This window comes from Acomys minous (assembly GCF_964271855.1).
Source record: "Acomys minous genome assembly, chromosome: 1".
NCBI lineage: Eukaryota > Metazoa > Chordata > Mammalia > Rodentia > Muridae > Acomys > Acomys minous.
Window position 1 is genome coordinate 180,990,441 of NC_140483.1, and position 9,665 is coordinate 181,000,105.

Here is a 9,665-nt window from a genome sequence, read left to right on the forward strand (position 1 = left end):
CCTGATAAACATTTCCACTTTTAAGTAGCAGTTGTCATAGGTCTAAAAGACAGCATAGGCTTAAGGAACAGACTGCACACTTTGCTAAATTAATCTGAGAGGACACATATCTAATGTACTTGCAGTAAAGTAATGATACCAGTTTTTCATATTTTAAATTATTTCCCAGGGAGGCATAGGCTTTTGTTGTAAGTGAATCAGATAGTATTATTATACCTAAGTTATAGGTAAGTACCTAGGGAGCAGGCACATTTTCTGTGTATAATTTTAACTACACTAGTATTTAAAATATAAAAATGAATTACTATAATGTATATTACTGCTAGTGGAAGTGACTAAATTTAGGTTATGGACTATAGTTCTGCCTCTATTGTTCCCTCTTCTGAAGCTTATTGTCCCAATTTATTAAAAATTGGCATTTTATTTTAGATGAATTCATCTTCAAATGTTCCCAGTGGACTTATTTATAATAATGGTTTAATTTGGCTTCCAGTGTATATTGAAAACAATTAACTATAGAACTAAATTTTTATTATGTCATTTTATTAATAATATATTGCTTGCTATGTTAAGAATCCAGTTTAGTTAAATGATCACACTGGGTGAAGTTATATAGTAAGAGGAGAAAAAGAGAGAGGAGAAAAAGAAAAAAAAAGTATTTTGTACACTAAATAGCAGCACCTGTCTCTAAAATTTTCTGCATGTTTATATAGTATAATTAATGTAACCACAAATAAACAAGGAAAATAAAAAGTGTACATATTTATTGGGGTCAGTAATGTGGCTCAGCATATAGAGGTAAAGTGTACTGAAGTCTGACAACCTCATTTTAGTCCATGGATAAACACGGTAGAAAGAGCTGACTCATACAACTTGGCATTTTACACACACACACACACACACACACACACACAGTAAAAATTAAATATTTATTGGAATAATTTACTAAAACTCAAGGCTGTTAAATGAAGATTGCTGACCCTGAAATAGAAAGTATTGAGATATTGTTAGAAATATTAATCCTTTTGTATTCCTTTATTCTTTCACAAATTTATTCATTTCTTACTAAAGAATTTATTTATCAACTTCTTCAATATATTCAGATAAAAGTTCTGATGAAAAAATCTCTAAATTTTTGAGAAAAATATGATGAAATGAACATATAATATGGTTATATTCGTTTTATTTTAATGTAATTTTGGAGGAATGTATTTTTAAATTTTTTATAAATACAGAGATGGTAGGAATTAGTGAGATTTGACAGAGTAACATTCACAACCACATTGTCTGCATATTGCTTTCAACTTTGTGAAACAATTTCTCTGTGTGAGCCACTCTGGCTTCTGAACTCTCTGAGCATCCCAGGCAGAACTGGAGGTTGAAATCCTTTGGCTTTACCTTCTTGATTTCTGTAATTGCAGATGCAGGCCACCATTGATGAAAAAAATCAGTTTTACAATTTTCCTTTTCTTTTACTCATTGCTCAAGTTATTATTAAGCCCCAATACTGGCATGAACTCTATCTACTGTACATGGTCATTACTTAGGTACCTTCAAACCTAGATGTATAGAACACAACCAATACTGGCTAGTGCAATGTGTGTCCACCAGAGCACAGCTATCCAACCACACCAGGCCATGAATATTGCACCATAGCTGAAGCACAAGAAAAAAAAACCTTAAAACCCACTATATGAAATCATAGATGTCCTTAAAGAGAAAAGGAATAAAGCCCTTAAAGAAATCCAGGAAAACAGAAACAAACAATTATAGAAAATAGATAAATCCCTCAAAAGAGTCAAACAAAACAAAACACACACACACACACACACACACACACACACACACACACACACACACAAAGGAAACCAAAACAACAACAACAACAACAAAACCAAACCAAAACCAAACAAACCCAAAATAAAGCAGTTCAAGACCTAAACATGGAAATAGAAACAATAAAGAACTAAAGGAGTTCTAGGAATGAACAATTTAAGGATGCAAACAGGATCTGCCGACATACACATCACCACCAGAATAGAAGAGCTGAAGAAAAGAATCTCAGGCACTGAAGATATGATAGAAGAAATGGGTGCATTGGTCAAAGAAAATGTTAACCCTAAAGAGCTGCTGACACAAAAATTCAGGAGAATCTGGAACTCTATGAAAAGATTAAACTTAAGAATAATAAGGATAGAGGAGAAACCCAGGTCAAAGGTCCAGACAACATTTTCAACAAAACTACAGATGAAAATTTTCCTAACAAGAAGAAGATACATATAAACGTACAAGAAGCTTGCAGAACACCAAATAGATTGGGCCAAAAAATAAATCCCCTCACCACATCAAACACTAAATATAGAACAAAGAAACAATATTAAAAGCTACAAGGGAAAAAGGTCAAGTAACATATATAGGTAGGCATATTAGAATAACAACTCATTTTTCAGTGGAGAATCTAAAAACAGAGGTGCTGCTCAGAGACCACAGATGGAGCCTAGATTACTATACCCAGCAAAATTTTAAATTCCCATGGATGGAGAATTTAAACTTCTATCTACTAGTATAGGCCCACAGAAGGTGCTGGAAGGAAAACTCCAAACCAAGAAGGTTAACTATAGCCAGAAAACCCAAGAAATAGATATTACACCAGTAAAGTAATTTTCAATATGTGAATAGTATTCTCAATTACTTCAGAACCTAGAAAGAGTTCTTTCACATTTAAAAATCAACATTATCTATGCTCCATTTGGTAGATGAATAATGGAAACTGATATTTGCTGATTATTCAGAACAAATATAGGATTTTGAGTTTTAATGATAATAATGTAACTATCTTAATCCATTTGTGTTAGTTTTATTTTTAAAATACTATTATCACATATATGAATAAATAGCATATGAATCTCAATTATTTCTCTTAGTTTTTCTGAGTGTTGTCATTAAAAATTTGGTAAACACAGGCATATAGACCACTATATGTTTCTGCCTAAGCAGTATAGAAATAAGCCAACATATACATACAGTGAACTGATGACCAGTACAGATGCCAGTAGCATACACTGATTAAAGGTTAACTTCTTTAGTAAACAGGTGGAGAAAATGGATATCTATGTGCACAGGAATATCATTTCAAATCATAAACAGAAATCAACTGTCCACTGTCTCCAGACATCACCATGACTTCCTCAACTCTAACTGCCCAGAGGAAAACAGGAGAATTTCATTCATTGGTCTTGGCAATAATATCTTAGACAGTAAAGCACAAATATTAATGATAACAAAAAGAGACAAGTAGGATTATAGATAATTAAAAACTTTCTTGCTCCTAAGAGGGGATAAACCATGAAATGTCAACATATTAAATGGGAGAAAGTATTCACTCTCTGTCTACCTAATAAGCAATCAATTTCCAAAGTGGAACAGAAACCCCTACAACTGAACAGCACACAAGTCATCTTTTAAAAATAAAGCAAAGCATCTTCAACAAATGGTGATGGTCTAATTGGATGTCTACATATAGAAAAATGCAATTAGACCCATATTTATCACCATGCACAAAACTCAAGTCCAAGTGGATTAAAGACCTCAACATAAAAACAGAGACATTAAATCGGCTAGAATAAAAACTGGGGAAGATCCTGGAACACATTGGCATAGGAGACAACTTCCAGAACAGAACACCAACAGCCCAAGACTTAAGGTCAACAATTAATAAATGGGACCTCATGAGGCTGAAAAGCTTCTGTAAGGCAGGAGACATTGTCAACAGAGCAAAGCGACAGCCTACAGACTGGGAAAAGATCTTCACCAACCCTATATCTGACAAAGGTCTAATATCCAAAATATATAAAGAACTCAAGAAATTAAACACCACCAAACCAAATAACCCAATTGAGAAATGGGGCTCAGAACTAAACAGAGAATTCTCAACAGAGGAATATCAAATGGCTGAGAAACACTTAAAGAAATGTTCAATGTCGTTAGTCATCAGAGAAATGCAAATCAAAATGACATTGAGATTCCATCTTATACCCATCAAAATGGCTAAGATCAAAAATTCAAGTGACACTACATGCTGGCAAGGATGTGGAGAAAGAGGAACACTCCTTCATTGCTGGTGGGATTGCAAACTAATACAGCCACTTTGGAAATCTATCTGGTGCTATCTCAGAAAACTGGGAATAGGGCTTCCTCAAGACCCAGCTCTTCCACTCCTTGGAATATTCCCAGAAGATGCTCCAGCACACAAGAACATTTGCTCAACCATGTTCATAGCGGCCTTATTCATAATAGCCAGAACACGGAAACAGCCTAAGTGTTCCTCAGTAGAAGAATGGATAAAGAAACTATGGTACATATACTCTATGAAATATTACTCAGCTATTAAAAACAAGGAATTCCCAAAATTTGTGGACAAATGGAATAAGAAATGATCATAATGAGTGAGTTAACCCAGAAGCAGAAAGACTCAAATGGTATATACTCACTTATAACTAGACACTAGCCCAAGAGACATGTCCCATGAAAGTGTTCACCTACTAGGAAAGTGGAATAGATATGAGGACATCTTTTTGGACTCTAGGTGAGACAAGTATGGGAGAATGGGGAAATAGAAGGATCCAAAGGGTCCTAGAAACCTACAAGTAGAACATAATGACTGGCAGATCTGGGCCCAGGGGTTCTGCACAAACTATGGCACCAATGAAGGACAATACATGCAGTAAACATTGAACCCCTACCCAGATCTAACCAAGGGACAGGACATTCTACAGATGAGTGAAGAGTGGGGACTGACTTTCACATGAACTCTGGTGCCCCAATTTGACCACGTCCCTTTGACGGGGAGGCCCGGTGGCTCTCAGGGGAAGAATAGCAGGCTACCAAGAAGAGACTTGATACCCTAGCATCATATTCAGGGGGAGGAGGTCCCCCTCAGTCACAGTCATAGGGGAGAGGAATAGGGTGAAAGTGGGAGGGAGGGAGGGAGGAATGGCAGGACGCAAGGGATGGGATAACAATTGAGATGTAATATGAATGAATTAATAAGTAAATAAATTAAAAATAAATAAAAGTAAGGCAAAGTATGTGTCTTCCAAGAAGAAACACAAGGGACTAAGAGATTATGAGGGGGTGCTAAGCATTATTAGCCAGTATCAGGGGAAGGGAAGTCTAAATCACAATGAGTGGATGACTCATTTGTATAGGATGGGCATACTAAAATCTGCAGAGCAACTCCCCAGAAAACACCAGCTGCTGGCAAAGGTGTGAGGAAAAAAGGACTTCTCATACACTGTAGGTGGAAAACCAAATTGATGCAATCACTGTGAAGAAAATAGTTGGGAGATTCCTTTAAAAACCCAATTGGAACTTATACAACATACAGCAATCCTGTCTGTGAGTATATAACTAAAGTTATTGGACTCACATTCTTTTTTTTTAAAGTTTGTTTCTTTTTTGTACATAGATGATATTTAAATAACAGTTATAACACCATGTGCAGCGTCTGTCAGAGAATGAGGGCTGAAAAATAAACCCAGTTATTAGTGCATGCTAAGCATATAACATTGCACTATATAGCTCTTGGTGTTATTTAATTTTATTTATTTTTTATAAATTTGTTTATTTTTAATTTATTCACTTTCCATTCTTATAGTAGCCCCATCCCTCATCTTTTTCCAGTCCACCCTCCCTCTCTTTCCCCCCTTCCCCTAGTCCTCAGAAAGCTGGAGCCTTCCTCCCCTACCATCTGACCCCAGCCTATCAAGTCTCATCAGGACTGTCTGCATCCTCTTCCTCTATGGCCTGGCAAGGCTGCCCCACCAGGAGAAGTGATCAATGGGTGGGCACCAGAATCTATGTCTAAGGCAGCCCCTACTCCCCATGTTATGGGGCTCACATGGAGACTGTGCTGCTTATCAACTGTATCTGTGAAGGGGCCTAGGCCCTCTCCGTGTGTGGTCCTTGGTTGGTGCATCAGTCTCTGTAGGTCCTCCTGGTGTCCGGATTTGTTGGGTCTGTTGTTCTCCTTGTGGAGCTCCTGTCCCTTCAGGTCCTTCTATCCTGCAACCCTTTTCTATGTCACTCTGTTCTCTGCCCCAAAGTTTGGCTGTGAGTCTGGTGGGTGGAACTTTTCAGAGGACCTTTATGATAGGCTCTTGTCCTATTCCCTCTCTTCAGGCACTTCCGGTCTCTATTTTGGTTGCCTTTCTGAATGAGGGTTAAGCATCCTCTCTAGAATCCTCCTCCTTATTTCGGACTCACATTCTTGAAGAGATATTTGTAACCCCATTCACCGCAGTGTTATAATGAAGAGTAAGCGATGTAAATGTGTCACTAGTGAACTGTGTGGGCAAAGAAAACATGACAATACATACCATATGATAGCATTAAACCCTAAAAATGGAGTCCTGCTAAGTTTTACAACATGAGTAGTACTGTAGCATTCTATGATAAATAAGGCTGACCCAAAACAACACGGACTGTATTAAAAATTGTCCAATAAATATTAAACAGTCAAACTCACAGAAGCACAAAGAGAATAGTGCTTGCGGTAAACTGTGGGCAGCATGGACTCTCCAGGTATCAGTTAAAGGTAAAAAGAATTTATCAAAGTAAATGGGTATTGAGATGTACTGTATCACATAATGCCTATGTGAAACAATATTGTACTATACAGAGATTGTAAATAGGTAGATCTTACAACATAAAATAATCATAATCATTACTATACTAAAAATAAGAGTGGGGACAAGGGGAAATTGGGGAGGTGAAAAAAACTTCTTATCCAAATGCTCACCTTCCTACTGCAAAACCTACACATGCAACCCAAAACATTCATCTAATGGACAGAGAATACTGATCATATACCCCAAGTAATGGCTGATTGAAATAACATAAAATTTCAAAGCATATGGCGATATTACAAGTCTGTCTACAATATAAAGGTAATGTAAAATTATAACAGAATGTTTTTCTTATGAATCTTCTCAGCAATTTTATACATTTTTGCCTCATCTTTCCTATGATTCTGAAAAGGTTTGTGGAAATTTTCTTTCATTTTGGTATATCCCTCATTATTTTCATGTCATTACCTACATCTGAAACAACATCTCACATGTTTGAAAATTATCCCCGTCTGCCCTCCACATGACAGATGCTGGAACTCTAGTGTTGTATTTTGGTTCCCAACTGCTGTTATAAAATTCCATTCATTCCCACCCACAGGGCAGCATGGTTCTCTTCCTTAACCCCCACCTTCTTTTCATCCTGTGTTGATTATGAATGTATGCCTTGGGTTTTGTAGACTTGCAGAGACTAGATTTAAAAATACAAACTAATATTCATTTTACTGTGTGTTTGTGCATGCCTGTAGTTTCGGCCCTCTAGTGGTAGATTCAGTAGGATCAAGAGTTCAAGGTCTTTCTCAGGCATATTGTAACTTTAGGGACACCCAAGTTTCATGAATATTTGCCTCTCAAAAAACCAAATATTCATAATAACAAAAGAATTTAATTTCACTTTTAAAGAAAATTACTCAAAACAAAGCCCTAAGCCAAGCAGATTTACTATAGAACCAACATTTTGATAAATATTGCAAGGATTTTGTTGACTATTAGTTAACACTCTATTGTGTTTGAAATAAAAAGCACACAGCACTAGTGACATGGATGTTGTTGACACTTGGATACAATAAGGTCACAAAATCTAACTGTAAATACTAATGAGTAATGAGGTTATAAGTGGCTAGAAATGAACTTTTACAAATACCAATAGAAATTTTCATCTTCATGGAGTTATGTAACTCTTTATTGTCTCATGTCAAAAAATTTAACAAAGACTTTGTTCCCTTTCCTCTTCAACTACTACCTCTGTCTATGCTATTTCCCCTTATGGGTGGGATTTAAGCATCCTCCTTTGGGTCTTCCTTGTTATTTATCTTCTTTGAGTCTGTGTGTTGTAGTGTGGAGATCTTGTACTATATGGCTAATGTCCACTTGTAAGTGAGTACAAACCATGTTTGTCTTTCTGGGTCTGGATTATGTCACTCAGAATGATCTTTCTAGTGCCATCCATTTGCCTGCAGCTTTTCTGATATGACTTGATGAGCTGGGGTGAGTGGGTAGGGGGCTCCCCTTTTCCAAGGAATGCGGGGGAGGTTTGAGGGAGAGATGATGGGACTGAGAGGAGAGGAGGCATGTAAAGTGAATAAATAAATTAATAAAAAATTTAACAAACAGGTATATAATTTGCCTTCTGTTTACTTTTCTACAGATAGAAGCTTTCACTTGTTATTGCTAGAAGTTTTTATACATGTATACAAAAATTCTGTATAAAAATCTAAATTATATTGCTAACCCAAGAAATGTAAAGTAATAGCTATAAATATATAAAGTCCTTTAAATACATAGAAATGTTATAGTGTTATGCACTACATATGCATTTTAGATGATACTAATAAACAGAAAATCAAAATTAGTATATGAGAAAATGGAGTTTTATTCTGTCACTAAGAACAAGATTGTGCTATGTATCTGTGCAGGAGGACAAATTGAAAATAGAAAGAGATCAGCTGTAGGTAGATCAAGAATAAATTTGGGTAATAGAGGGTAAATAACAGTCAACATACCATACCTACACATGTGAAAATGACAAAGAAAAATCCATGCTTTTGTACAACAAATATATATAACAAGACACTTAAAATAATGTTTCAATTTACAATCACTTTTCAATCAATACATGAGTGCAATACAATAGTATACACTATGTTATACAATAAAATAGTATATAACATATATTTTCTGTTAGTTTTGCACTGTTTACATATATGCATTCTAATTCTAAAACTAGAATTAATTTTGAGATATCTACATGAAAGATTTTCATTTATGGATGACTTTATATTGACCAGCAAGACCTTGTGAGATTATTTTTAGACTATTTTCCTTAGGAAAGCACTATTCCTAAGCTTGGACCTGGATATACTTATCTTTCACTTATATTTTATTCAGATGGAATTTGGAAGTGTTAGCTGAGTATCTTTTATGTGCAAAATGTTTCCTAAGTGTTTAAATGTGACTTGTGGACTCAACAACTGATTTTCATGTGATTCAGGAAGAAAATAGTTCTATGCTGTGTTTGTGATTGTTCTCTAATTTTCAATGGGATAGCAAAAGGAAAAAAACAAACTTTGATATGTATGGACTTGAAAAACTGAATTCAACTTTCAAGGCTCACACCATATATAATGTGGGGCTACAAATATACTGACATTGTTTCCAGGATTAGGATTGTAAACAAGGTGTAAACTCAGGATTTCTTAGTCTATAGGCTGTTTCTGTTCACTTGCTTTGATGTTCATATTGTCCTGTATTTGCTAATAGAATCCCTATCAGATCAAAAGTCTGGTTTTTCACTATCTTTGTAGTACTAATATTTTATAACTAAAAAAAATCTTTAAATTTGATCAGCTTAGTAACCATAGAAAGTAAACTTTGTACGAAAAGTATTTTCAGACACCTCCAAATAAAGGTACAAATAGTTGGCAATAACACAAAACTATTAAAACCTCCTGAAAAGCCACCTCGTTTTTGCACCTGTGGGAGGTGTCTGTGACAGCAAGCACCTGAGCAGTGACCTCAGGTGGTGTTCGCTCTATTCAT